Source organism: Pyxicephalus adspersus, chromosome 1 (assembly GCF_032062135.1).
Source record: "Pyxicephalus adspersus chromosome 1, UCB_Pads_2.0, whole genome shotgun sequence".
Classification (NCBI taxonomy): domain Eukaryota; kingdom Metazoa; phylum Chordata; class Amphibia; order Anura; family Pyxicephalidae; genus Pyxicephalus; species Pyxicephalus adspersus.
In genome coordinates, this window is record NC_092858.1 from 77605757 (window position 1) to 77620593 (window position 14837).

Below are 14837 nucleotides of genomic sequence, written 5' to 3' on the forward strand. Positions count from 1 at the left end.
AGTATGAAATAACTTTAAAGCTGAACTCCAGTCCTATTTTCCAGCTTTCACAATTGTACATGTTCCTTTCCTGTACTTACTTGCCCTAATTTTACTGCTCACTTTAAGCTTCTCACAGGATGCACTAGTAGCTGCATTTCTAGTAACAGATTAATGAGCGCTTAACACGCACTACTTTTCTGTTCAATGAAGGAGGAAGGGAGGACAAGCAAGTGGCACCCACTGTGCTTTCCTCTATAGGAGAGCTCATTGGCTGCTCTTAGTCGGTCGTTCATTACTCTGCCATTGAAAGTTGAAGATAGACATTAAGGGGCCTCTGTACAGATGTCAAATTTTTGCCCGAGATGAGTATGACTATTTTTTCAGCTGAGAGTCATCTGAGATGAGTATTAGCTTTGCTTTATTCCTCCCCAGCCTGACTGTGGCTGACCCAGCCCTTTCATTTAATGATTTCAGGTGTTAACATTTGCTAACACAGCTAAGACAGTTTTGAAGCAGTTGAGAAAGCAGTTTCCTGTTGGTTAAATGTTCAAAAAATGAAAATAGCAAAGTCTTCTTATTATAACTGAAATAAAAGAGCGCACTTGAAGAGCATTTTTCTCAGGTGTTAAGCAGGCATGTGTAAATGTTGGACAGAAAATAAGATAAAACTTCTCTAAAAGGGGCACATGGCAGTAGTAAACCCTTTTTTGTTTTTAGTAGCATAGGGTAAGCTAGAACCCCCTTAAGCTTTAAATAGCAAAAACAGTTAACTTACCTCCAAGTCTATATGTATATTTTCAGTACCTTCAACACTTATGAATGGATTTAGGAGAACTTTGTGACTATATATGGTAAAATACATTTATTTTTTAACTTGATTTGGTAAAAAGATGTATGTTTGAACTTGAAATATCTCTTGGGATATATCTGGCAACTAGTTACCAAAAAACAAATCCTGAAGAGATGAATCACTGAAAAGAAGTCAGCTACATGGGGAGAAGAATGGCAGCTGCCTGCAATGTGTTAATATGGTGCCAGTGGTTTTATTCAAAAGCAGAGAAGAGAGTGAAAAGAGGAATAATGAGACAAGCACAAAGGTATATAAGTTATACAAAACAAAAAAGTTAAAATAAAGCAGGAAATAAGCTAAGCTAGAGAAGTGAAGTAGGAGACAGAAAGAACAGGCAGGAGATACATAGGCTGGCTAAAGAATTAGAAAGTTCACATTGCCCTGTAAAGGCTTCAAATACCTGATTATGGATAATGAAATCCAAACATACTTGTAATTCAGTACTTTGTGCACATTTAATATATCACTTCCTTTTCGATTGTAGCAATTTTCAATTAAGTGACACCACATAGAGATCCTTAGTTAGGCTGAGATTGTTAATTTAGCAGATGAGCTCTTGTTCTGTGCTGTTTATATCCATTCTCTAAAAACTTATGGTGACCCCTCAGTCAGCACCAGTCTGGTTACAATACCACAGTAGTAGTACAGTTTCATTTGGTAATGTTTCAGGACCACCCCCAATACCCTTAAAATATCTTTAGATATTTACATTTCAATTACAAACAGCTGTACATTTAACAATCTGTAGTTTACTGAGCTTTTGATTATTCAAATATGCTGCTCCAATGGACCAAGACAAAAAAAAAACATAATTTTATATCATATATATAATAATTTTACTCATGCAATAAGTCAGGGATTCAAGCTGTATTGCTCCTTAAATATCTTATCAGATATTCACAATGAGGGTTCTGTAAGCAATAACAGTTAACATATTAGACATGATCATAAATAACAAAGGGGATTAAACTGGGATACAGTAGGCCTGGTTTATTATAGCGTTTCCAAGACTGAAGAACATTAACTAACTTGGGAGAACCTAGGTGATTCAGCGGACCTGGAAGGGATCTGGTCCAGGATTTAAAACAATTGCAAACTGATAGCAAATAATTTTTAGGAAATCCATTCCAGGTTTATTGGATCACCCCGATTATCCCAAGATAGTTCATCTTCACCAGTTTCCAATATCGTTTAACATTTCGTAATTTCAGTCAAGTAAATCAAAGGAGTAATACGTATGCAGACTTTCTGGCACGATGGAAGTTGTGGAACCACCCTGTTCTAGTTGCATATCCCCAACTAGAACAGGGTGGTTCCACAACTTCCTCAGCTTTCATCCTGTTCTTGCACTATCAATATCTGCCTTGTCACATCCCATGGTGGTTAGGTTTGTTTCCTACCTATGTGGATATAAATATTTCAATATTTTCCTGGAAGTCATTACAGCTGAAGGATAGGTGGCTTGAAGAAGCTCTGAAAAGTTGTAATGATTCAAGCACAAGTCTGGTTGAATATTACTAGCTAATACAAGATATACCATGACCTGGATGAACAAGACCCTTTAAAGACATTTAGGTCAAATAATTTCTTTTGTCTTTTGTATTTAAAGGAGATTTAGGAGTAAAGGATGACCTTATGAAAGGTAAATTTATATTAACAAGGCATATATTGGTCAAATGTTATTATTGGTGAGACATTATGGATAATAAATGAAACTGTACCCACACTTCACTTAGGAAAATAAATTATTTTCCTGCAATGGAATTTTTACTTCATTTACTAAGCTTACTTCAACCATACAACCATGTGCAAGCAAAGTCATGTTGGCTATTTTTGATTTTCCTTGAGAAAGCGATTTTTCTTTATAATACCCTGAGCTAAGTGAAAATTCCCCAGCAAACAACCTAAATCAACCAGCTAGTTTACAGTTAGAGCCTACATTTTGCTGACCCATATCATTCAACCTATTTCAGTTGACCAAGGTTGGGCTACCAATGCAATCTTTGGGAGACATGAATCTATGGACTAGGTGTAAGCTGCTGCTCCAGCTACAGTACTAACCAGATACCAGTGCCCCAAATCTAACACCGCACTCTTCGTCTATAGAAGCCCCCACTCAGCCTCGGTAGACTGGTTGCATTGCCAGCACACGGTTGCCCCCCCTGGACTTAGTGCGCAAGGAATGGTGTCTGAGGAAGGGCTGGCAGAGGACAAGGAGCCCACAGAAAAGCAGTACTAAGATTGCCACAGAGAAGTCCAGAATACAGAGCAGAGGTCAGACACAGGTAATCCAACCACCAGACATTGGGGTCACAAGAAAAAGTTTGGTCCAGGCGGCATAAACTCACGGGGTCAGAAACAGAACTCTCCAGCATAGATTAGCCTAGATAAATGCTACAACAGGCACTGGTAACTAGGAGCACAGAGGCAATAAAGTCCCAGGAGTCAATAGGAGTGCAGGATAGAGTCAGGAGCTAATTTGCTGTGCACAGCCTCACAGTGTTTGCTGGGGACGCCGATAAGATACATCAGGCTGCACGGCTAAAGGGAAGCAGGGGCTGCTGCAATTTTCTACTTCTTTTTGCTGCTGCAAATTACATTGCAGGACAACACAGGATTGCAGGACAGATAAGCATCTCCTTACACTGGGGTTTGAAGAGTACACCAGTGAGGAGATTCACTGCCTATCGTATTTTTGAAACCGCTAGTATGCTAAATATAGGCTAGCATGGGAAACATTCAGTTTGTATGCTTTGTTTGCAATCTGTTTTATCACTTGTCTGCATATTTAAATTACATGTTGATGCTTATGTTCCTCTGCTGGTGACACAGTATGTTGCTTGCAGCCAAATACATTTTTGAATTATGTATATGCATTGTGGAAAATCTAGATTTCAAAATAGTCACAGTAAATCTATGATTAATGGCAAGCATAATTTATTAGGTAACATTGTCCAGAAGAAATAAAATTGTAGAACATACATCTGCACAGACATGAATTTATTTTGAAATTACACACCAAGCATCACTTTTTATTTAAACAGTTAGCTATGGAGTTCAGATAGTTATATAACTTCTAAGGCATTTTTTCAATTTATAGTAACTGTAGATGTTTTCATTCATTTAATAAAGTAGCTTAAAAAGGAGACTACTTTTATGACTATGGTTGGTTCTTTTCAGAATAAGTACAGAAATATTATTTATTTAGAGAAGACCTGAACTCAAAAAGTAAAGATTAGCTATGTTATGGACAACATGTAGAATCTCTAATTAATTCTAAGCATAACCCTTGAAAAGTTAACCTTGTTTCTGGAATTATTTGTAAAAATCAATCAATGCACTGTTGAGTATGTCTAGTAAGGATTGGGTGAGTGATGTGTCTTGTGATGTTGATTTTGCTGCAAAATCCTACTTTTGCAAGCGGAGCCATTTTTAATATTTTATTTTATTGAGCTTGTCATTAATTTTAATGACTATACCATGTACAGGGACTTAGCACTAACTCCAAAAAAAAAACTCTTAAAGCAGACCTAAACTAAAATACATACCTCAGTCAACCCAGGAGGCTTCTGGTTGCTCCTTCTGCGCATGTTAGTTTTTTCATCAATGGGGTAAAGTAAATGCCAATCTCACACATGCCCAGGGAGATCAGCACTTTTAGTTTTCTCCATCTACCCTAGGCTATGTCACCCTATCTTACACCTGCACAATGGAAGACGTAGGCAGAAAGCGGAAGAAGGGCAAGGCAGATGGTGGCGCCGGGAGAAAGGAGGACTCCAGAAGGATGTGGGACCCAATCCAGAAAACCTCCAGAGGGATCAACAGATCTGCAAAAGTAAATTGAGTTTTTTTTTCAGTTTACTTTTGCATTAACAAAAGTTGTTTTTTGTATGTTCACAGTTTTTTGTAAACTTATGCTATTTTTGCTTGTAGCTGTATCTCTGAAGTGTAAGATTATTTCTTTCATCAAAGGCATTGACTAATAGTAATGTTACTATTGTTTTTCTTAACAATAGTAGAATAGTTCTCTTTACAGGAGCTCGACCATAAGGAAGAAAAGCCCTGCCTCTACCATGATAACTGTCTTCGCACAGCACCACAGCATTCCTTGACACGGCATGGCAAGTCAGTAATAGGGATTACATGCTGGAAAACCACACTTTGCTTTACCTGACCTAATCCACTGGCACTGACACCGAAATCTGAAGGGCCACATTCTCAAGCTTTTTATATATTCGCATGCAATGTAATTGTACATGTGCAGTACAGCACTGTCTATAGGGACTCCTCCTTGGCTGTGGCACACAGACCCATAGACACATAAAGGGCTGTACAGTGTATGCACAACTACCTTGAAGCTGATTGTAAGCCTATGCTGCTATTTTCAGTTATTGGAAGACGGAATAGAAAGAGAAGGAAGGGTAGGGAGTAGTAGCTGCAATGCCATGTGCTCAGGGCTGAGAATACTGGGCATAAGATAAAATCGCAAAATCTTGGAGGTGAAGTGTCCATATAGCCCAATAATTGCCCAGCTGGTTGTCCTCCTCCCCTACCAACTGCTCCATATGTCTGATATGTTTAAGTTCAGCTAGCCATTCTTGAACTGAGAGAGAGACATTAGAACCCCAATGTCTGAGAATTGCCTTGCTGTCCATGGTCAAAAATGTGTAAAAAAAGTACATTTAAAACAAGAACATGCAAACCCCATACTGAAAAATTCAGTAGTTTCCACCTATACATATTCAGAAACTTGTTATTATGTTTATTAAAATATGCAAAACTACATTCAAATTTATAATGTGGAGTATGAATTCAATCTAACTTAGCAACAGATTCTTTTTAAGAGATCAGTAGGTCCAGAAGGAAAGATTATTCAGATCTAAGCAGTGAAGGAAAAAAACGAACAATTCACAACAGCTCATTTATTGTGTATTATTTATCATCATTTATGAAGTATCATTTTTTTTACTGCTTTGTAGACACTGGCTAGTAGTTGTCACAGAGATCAGTGATGCCCATGACAACTGCATTTCTTTGGCAGATCAGGAACTGTTCACCCATATGAAATGAATGTCAGATGAGCTCTAGGAACATGTATACACACAGACCCTTGGAACTGAGCAATGGTTCAAGTATTTATTTAATGGTTTTCAAAGCTCTGAGCACCACTTTCCAATGAAACTGTTACTTCCCTTATATAGTACAGTATAGTACAGTATATCAGGGAAAGCCCCTCCTGCTGTATTTTACAGTCTTGTTTTTATCATTGTGAACTGGGAAATACCCACCCAACCAGTCATATTCTTCCATTCCTCCATTCCCTGCATGAAAAAGGACAGGAAAGATACTCCTCTGCTGCAGTTTACTGAAGTAGTAAAATGATTAGCTCAGGTCTCTGTCACTCTGCCCTCACTTATTATCATGTGTCTTCCAATGAAGAACACATTATTGTCTCTTTGCGCAGGTTCCATCCTTTCCTCTCTGATCTCAGCTGTATAGGGTGTACAATAGACTCCTAGAGACTGATACCAAATCAAAATTAGGTACTTACGCTACCTTTATCTAATTGTGTTTTAATGTATATAATGCTGCATTCATCTGTGCTTTTTATACCTTCCTGGAGTTCAGCTTATGAAATTCATCTCATAGCTGGCATCATTACAAGGTAATATGCTGGATTAAAATGGAACTAAAGTCCAACATGTCTGTGATCATCCACCAAGCTATTATTTTAGATTGAAAGGAACTCCTTGGCATTTTTAACTTATTTCAACAGCTAAGTATCTTTTATTCTACTCTTTAATTTTACATGCAAGTCTCTGTGTTATCTCCCTTTGTACACTTTGAATTCAACCAATCAATATTTACATAAATCATCTCAAATCATAGCCATGACATAAAATCAAACAGCCTGTATTCCTTCCCTATTCCTTATTAGTGTTAGTCGAATATCTCACTATTCGACTTGACAGCTATTTGATCGAATAGTGAGATATTGTTCAGGTGATTGAATGCTGAATTCAAACACCATTGAAGTCAATAGTGGGAGAATTCGGGTTATTTTAGGGACTATAAAGGGCTGCAAGAGCAATCAGATTGTTCTTGCAGCCCTTTACTAGTTGTATGTGTTCTTGGATAGAGTTTCTCTATCCAAGAACACAGGGAGTCCACTGCAGTTCCACTACGATCCCCAAGGGAACTACAGGTTAATACTACAGGTTAATTAGTTAAGTAGTTATTTAACTTGTAGTGCCCCAGGGGTCACACACTCTTCTCAATGATTGCAGCCTTTGTGTATACTTCTAGTTGATATCCTCTAATTTTTCAAAACAATGTTCTTATGTTTGTACGTCTTATAAATATAAAGATATTTTGTACACAAAACTTATTGCTGGAATGGTATCCCTTTATAATACATGTGAAGTACATCTTAATGCCCTGTAGCCCTTAGTAAATAGTCAGTGATATATACTATTAGACTAGTAACTTCTTTCTACCCTTTGCAATGTAAACTGATATCCTAAGAATATACTACGTTTTAATACTCAATATTGCACTTTATGTGCATTATATGATCATTATTAAGGCAGATGAAACAAAGTAGATCTTAGTTTGAGCCTAACTGCCAATTTATTTTTGTAGAACATTTTTAATCACTTAATCCATTATTACATTAGTCTGTTACAACGTAAAAATAGCTAACTTTGGCAGAAATAGCATCAAAGCCCTACAGCACTTCGTACAGCAGTCAATCCACTAAACCTATTGACATGCTCTCTGGGAAAGTAGAAGATATTTGACCTAGAATATTAATAACATTAATGTTGTTCTAGGAAAACAATGTACCATGTTTAAAAACTGAATTACACTGTAATTGAACCATAAAATATCTGCTTGTAAAATCCATTGTAGCCAAAACAGATGAAAAGGGAAAACACAAAGAAGGTGGGGCATGTGAACTGCTACAAATAAAAAAAGATATCTGTTAAGGGTGATGGTGCACATTACTACAGAATATAACAAGTGATATTGCCACATATTGGATCATTATTTTTTATTTGTTTTTTGAGTGCATTTCAAACCATTGATAGGGCACTTAAATAACATTACTATAACACAATAATAAAAACTTATACAAAATGTAATGAAATCGTAAAGCTGAGTAAAAGGTAATATGAGCAATTTAAATTTATTAAACACATAAAAATAGATTGAATGCATTAGCTATTCATACAAGAGATAGAAAAGTACTTCCTTGGACAGAGAACAGGCGAACATCCAATAAGCTTTAATGATGTGGTTGAAAACAAAGCTTGTAGTGAAAGAAAGTGTAGGAAATGGTAGGATAAACAGGTGTGAGAATAATAAACAGTAAAATGAAATGCACTAAAAAATGACGGATTGCTAATGCAATCACTAAAAGCTTTAACATGTTACTGACATTTTAAGGTAATTCTCAAATTTTATAAACTTGCAATGCATATTAATATTGTCATAAGTGTCCTTGGAAAACATTGAAATAGAGGGCATAAAACAAAACACATTGGGTCCGATTTATTAAAGTTCTCTGAGGCTGTAGAAGATAGACTATCATGGGAGAAGCTAGGTGATCCAGCAAACCTGGAAGGATATCTAGCAAATAATTTCTTATTAGTTGGCAAATGTTTTTAATCCTGAACCAGATCCATTTTAGGTTTGCTGGATCACCCAGGTTCTCCCAAGGTAGTCTATCTTCTCCAGTCTCGGAGAGCTTTCATAAATCAAGGCCATCGACTCACATGTTTCCTAGCCTTAATCTTCCCTTTACCACAACCATTACTAGTTAAATTGGCTTTTTTTACCTGGAATTGTTCTTTGATTATTCTTCAAGAGCAATGTGTTGAAATTAACATATTAGGTTGGCTCTGGATACAAATATGTTTGTTTACAATGAAAAGTGTATACAAGGTGTACATTAAAATGCACTTTACAGTATATTGAACATATACATTGTGTCTTTACTATTGGCATGACATCAGCACAGCAAGTCTACACCTCATGGGACTCAAACAATAACATGGTAGAGTAATATCAATACTTTCTTTCATCTCAGGCTTTTGACACTTTACTACCAGTTCATCCTCACAATCCCCCTACATCCAAAAGATTAATTGATATTGGCCACTCTACTGGATTTGAAAACCCTTTTCTGTCTGCGTTTAAAGCCATCTGATTTATTTTTTTCCCTAAAGCTGCTGCGGCTTTCATGGAATCTCTCATGATTGTGCACAATGACAAATTGGTTTCTTAAAGCAGATTCTTTAAAGAATGGGATGCAGTTTGACAAGACAAGAAACAGCTCATCTTTAAGACAGGAGGATAAATAAAGAAAAAAATCCTCTTTTTTATTCCCTAACACTGCTGTTGCTCAATGGGTGTCTCGGTTGTCACTGATAATCTTATCTTTGTATGATAGGTAAGGAACAGGACAATGGAGACCTAACCATGCTGTAGGTCTGATAGGACTCTGATTAATAGAACTGTCCAATAGGCACACAGCACCGAAGAAGATGATTAATGACATTCCTTATGAACTTTGAACTCCCTGCAACAACATATTGAGAAGACAGAGGCACACAAATACATGCCATATTATTACAACTGTGATTGATTTCAGCATCTTTCCTGTTGTCACAAATTGTGTTTACAAGAAAGCAAATTCAGCACAGTTAGAGCTGGAAACCCCTGAACTTACATACATATCTGACAACTCCCGGTGTAACTGAACCTAGAAAATATGTATTTGCATTAAAGCTTCTAAAGATTTTATATAATTTAAGGTTTTATAGCAGCTTTTATTGTCTGTTTATTAATAGATATTTATAAAACCTTAAAGCAAAACTAAAGTTACACTTTAAAAAATTGTGACCAGGCACGGCTTTATATCCCTTCTCCAATCAACATCCTTACATTCTTCTAACGCGTCGGGTATTTCTGAAAGGTTGGCCCACTACACAGTTCCACGTCAGAGTTTGGATTTGCGGACCATTATTTTGGATGATTAGTTGTTGACTATGCCATTTTGGATGCCCATTTGGAAGATCACCTACAGTTGTAAGGATCTCAAGCTGAATAGCGCGACCGCGTACGATTCCGGATCGCTAATACGAATGCGCGACCGATAATCCGATTCTGCTTGATGAATCAGGGGCATTGTGTTTACAATATACAATCTTGCCTATAGACCCCTCTGTTTTATCTTTATTTGTTTAACATTCTTACTTGCCTGATTGATCTCTTCTGTCTCATATAGATGACAATATTTCTCTCAACCCAAATATCTCTAATTGGTTTATCCAACTTACAGCCAACAGTCCAGAGCCAAGTCTGCCAAACCATTTTAGTTGGCCCACCAAACTGTATCTGATGCACAACAGCTGCTTGTTGCTGTAACTTGCATTCAAAGTTGGCATAAACATTTCTCATTACTTTGCCACAAACTTGCTGGTGTTTCGGTCTCGGCGGGAAAAAAGCTTGGACAACTCTGTCCAAAACAGACAGAATGCAACTTGTATGTACGATTTACAGTTTAGTTAGGTTTTCTTTGTAACACTGTTTTGGGGAGCCCAGGTCCAACACTTATTTTGCCTCTACAGGTACTTCTTGAGTTAAGGACATCTGGGGTCCTTGCTCGTGTGCAGGATGGAGGCTTGATGCAGCGGAGGGGGAACTTTGCATGACTTGCGGAACTCTTTTGGTTGTATCTCTTTAATAACCAAGACAAACTCTGCAGTTGTTTCTTTTTGCATATCAAAGCACAGCTTGCTCCATAATTTATTGAATGTCTAGGCTCCATATTTTTTTTTTTTTTTTTACTTTGTTTGTGATAAAACAATATATGGCCATTATAGTCTGAATGTCTGCACTGCTGTCTTGTATGCATTTCAAACCTATGTGCACAGTCAATTCAAGTAAAGTATAGTAAAGTAACTGAGATTTATTGCAACCTTGATGACCTATGATTCAGCTTTTTTGTGTTAGAAATGCACTAGTTTACCTACGTTGAGTTGTACTGCACAACCTATAATGCTTGTAATCACTGTGACTTTAAATAAGTAAATTCTCTATGTATATGCCACAAAAACCCTTTCCTTCACTTTATTTGGTTTCAACAACACTCACCATAGAGGGGTATCTGAAACGGATCTCTGCTAAACAGGAAAGCAAACATATGCAACAAAAGTAGAATCAGCATCAATTATATTGTCCAGTGATGTAAGTCCATCATCGGTTTATTGCAATTCAATGCTTAATGACAGATTGGTAATAACACAGAGGAGTTATTGCTGAGGAGTCTTGTTGAATGCTACTTTTTTAAAATTTGCATTGGTACTTGCCCCTCATGGCAGCGTGCAGATCTACATGCCCTTTTTGATAAGAGTTTGGCTATGAGTCTCTAAAAAATATTATTTCTGCTATGCCCTATGAATGCCCTTTACTTTAAAATAATGTTTAAAGCACATACGTACACCCATTTTTCTTCTTGAAAGCCATGCATCAAGAAGTCCATAAAGTCAGTGCAGCAATGAAGGACCACAAGGGAATCACATGACCATGCCCCTATGCATAGGCTTGTTTACATACCATCTATTACAGAAGAATATATTTGCATAGGCTAAGCCTTAAGCAATATGTGAAATCAAAATATTTTGGACATAGAAATTTCAATCTGATAGCCATATCTCTTGAAATGTCATTCTGCAAATGATATTATGAACTATAAATATACGTTTAATGACTTCAATGCATCTCCTGATGGCAAGAAACCTGGAAAGAGCCATCACTCACTATCAACACAATTATGCATGGCACACTGCATCCCAGGGACCCATATGTCACATTCACTTAGCCTAATGAGAGGAAGGCGTCCCCAACCTTTCCTGTTTCCAGGTTGGGATTTCACATTTTTCTTTCTCTATCATTTTTGCATGCTTTCTGCTGGCTCTTGTAATTGTCTTGGTGTCCCTGAAACCTATTGGAGTGATTTCAATTTAGTGCTACGACACCTGCTGATGAGAACAGAATTCATTAGTAGCTTTAGGGTTTCCAGCTGCTGCTGAGTTCACCCTGCCCAACCCAGTAAATACAACATTCTTCTTTGGCAGACAATCTTACTTTCATTTGATGGACAAAATCCTGGTCTACAAATCTCGAGTGAGCTGGGAAAATAGGCTAGTGAACTTGTCATGTACTGCTTGAAGCTTAGTGTCTGAAGTTATTTATTCTTAATATTCTCACCTCCTTACAAGTATCTTTGAACAGTAACTAATTGTATCCTAAAAGAAATATAACTAACTTTTAAAGGTGTAAGACGTTGGAGTTTTTATATCTTTCTGGTCAATTCCTTGAAAAAAATGATATGGCTAGTAAAGCTAGGACACTGGAGCCTTCATTTTTATAGAAAGGCAGCAAGGACAAGTTCCTCTTTTCATTTACTTGGTGTAAGTTTTTATGTTCGGCCCTCTGTGTATTTGAGTTTGACACCCCTGTGCTAACACCTCAGCCCATGTAACCTCCTGCTATAGTAGTCACTGATATATACAATGTAACAATGTCATTACATTTGAATCAATGGTAGCTGTTATATGAAGATTTCAGTTTTTTTTTTCTAGCAATCAACTCTTCTTTAAAAATCTGTATAGTGCAAAAGATTTTATTTTCTGTCTAATCTTTTTTAACCCTTAATTAATCCTATTTAGCCCTAATTACACTAATAATCACCTGAGTTAGTGTTTTTTTTCTAATTTCTATTTAGTTTTTTGAACAATAATATGTTTAATTTTTTATCATTTATACATTGTAGTGTCATTGGAGTCATTCAAAAAACAAAAATCTTATATTTAAAGTGGTATACACTCAACATATGTACCTACCCAACCCCTCCCCATCTGCAGGTGTATTATACTCCCTTAACCTCCAAATGCTTGAAAGCCTTGTCATTGCCAGGATGTAACTGTTGTTTAGAATGCTAATGTCATATGTGCATGTCTATTGGATTGTTTATTCCTGCTATGCTGACCTTCAGAAATCAAGATAACGTTCTGCCTTGATCACACCAACTTCTGTTCCTGGCATAGGTGATTGCTCAGTTTGATTGCACTATGGCTCTGCTCATGCATGAAAGGTGACATCAGATGGGGTAGGAACCAAGGAAACATTCAAAGATGGCCCCAGAATAAATGGCATTGGGGACAAAAAGAACTACTGCTTAAAACAGCAAGTACATGAATATTGGTGCGTCTATTGTTTATAATGCATATTATGTACTTTTTGCATATGGTTCTGAGGTTTACTTGTGGCAGAGTTCAGAGCTTAGTTCCACTTTCCTTTTGCATACCTTACCTTGCCTTGCACAAGAAACATAAAACCTAGCAGTTTTTTTGTCTTTAAAAAATATAAAATCATGAAAAATATTACCAAAGGATAGACATATTTGTCCTAGAAAGCAAATTTACAAATAACTTAGATATAATAAGCAATGACCAAGTTACTACCAAATCAATAGCCCCATAGCTGGAATGAGAACCTTGCTCTGGTTAACAGAAATAATGAATGCTAGGAATGATGTGGTTTTATGATCGAGTGGCAGCATGTAATGGTTTAGGTATTACAGGGCAGCACATAACTATTTATGTGTTACTTAAGAGCCTTTCTGATGATAGCAGCAAAGGAAACGCACGGTCAATCATCTCCAGGACTGACAGGCTCTTTTAGGATGATATTTCCTTTATCCTGTTTAAATTTATGTCATATGATCGGCCGGATTTCTAAATTATCAAAAGTGCTTTTCTTGCCCAGTCAGTAAAAAGAGAAACATGGGTAGAGTTTAACCACCTATGACTGCCCAAAGATATTCCAGGAAATTGCAAAGCTCAAAAAGCTTGACAGCAACTTCATTTTGTACATCATTGAAAGGATATAAATTCCATAATAAAAATGTCTGTATTTGCCTGAAAAGGAATAACAATAATTTAACAATATTCTTATGATAACTGCTATGTACATGCTAACCAGGACACAAGGTTTGACAGGGCAATACCTTGGCAAATAAATTATGGTTTGGAAAAATGTAGGTTGAATATGCTTGAACAGGTATATCTAAGGCTACCATTTTGATGGTCAGTAATGGGAATCAGTATGTCCAACTATGATCTTCCTCTTCAACAGAGAACTGGCAACAACATGCCTGGGGCTGATTGCTCTACAGAAAGAGTTCTTTACATATTTTTTTTTTATCCATTCCATTAACAGTTAACAAAACCTAATGTTAACATTAGAGAATAGATTCCCTACATCATCTAGCTACATATTGTTTCATATTTATATGCAAGTCATACAATCAGGTTAAACCAAGAATTCTTAAGAGTGCTGTTAGAAGAACTATTCTTCTTTGTGTTGACCTTCATAGCTAACCCTTTGTAAAGTTATCGCTCAATACACTAGCTACAAATGCAAAAATAGCTGTTTACATCTTTTGTTTTCCTTTGGCAATATCCTATCATTAATCAGTCTGGTAATCCTAATACTACATGTTTATTTGTAATTATGCCCATTCCCCAGCTAGTTGTGTATGTTCTGGCATCATAAGTGGTTAGTAAATTTGACCTGCTCTTTAATACATTCTGTGTGCTCTGTTTTTATATTCCACATCTCCACAGAATTACCACACTGCTGAAAACAGTCTTTCGTCAGCCCGCTATGTTTTCAGCATTACCAAAAGAACTACTGTAGTTGTAGCAAGAGAAATTTTTGATTTCATATATGTTATTTTTAGCCTTAGCATTTCAGAATGCAACATATGTATTGTTTGTTGTGTTTACCTGTTTAAAAATGTCCACATTTGTTTCATAAACACAGTTAGCATTATACATATAATATAAGGCAAATGTTATGCTATTTAATAAATATTTAAGTTACAATATGCAGCAAGAATACAACTACTACAAGGATATATTAGTTGTAGATA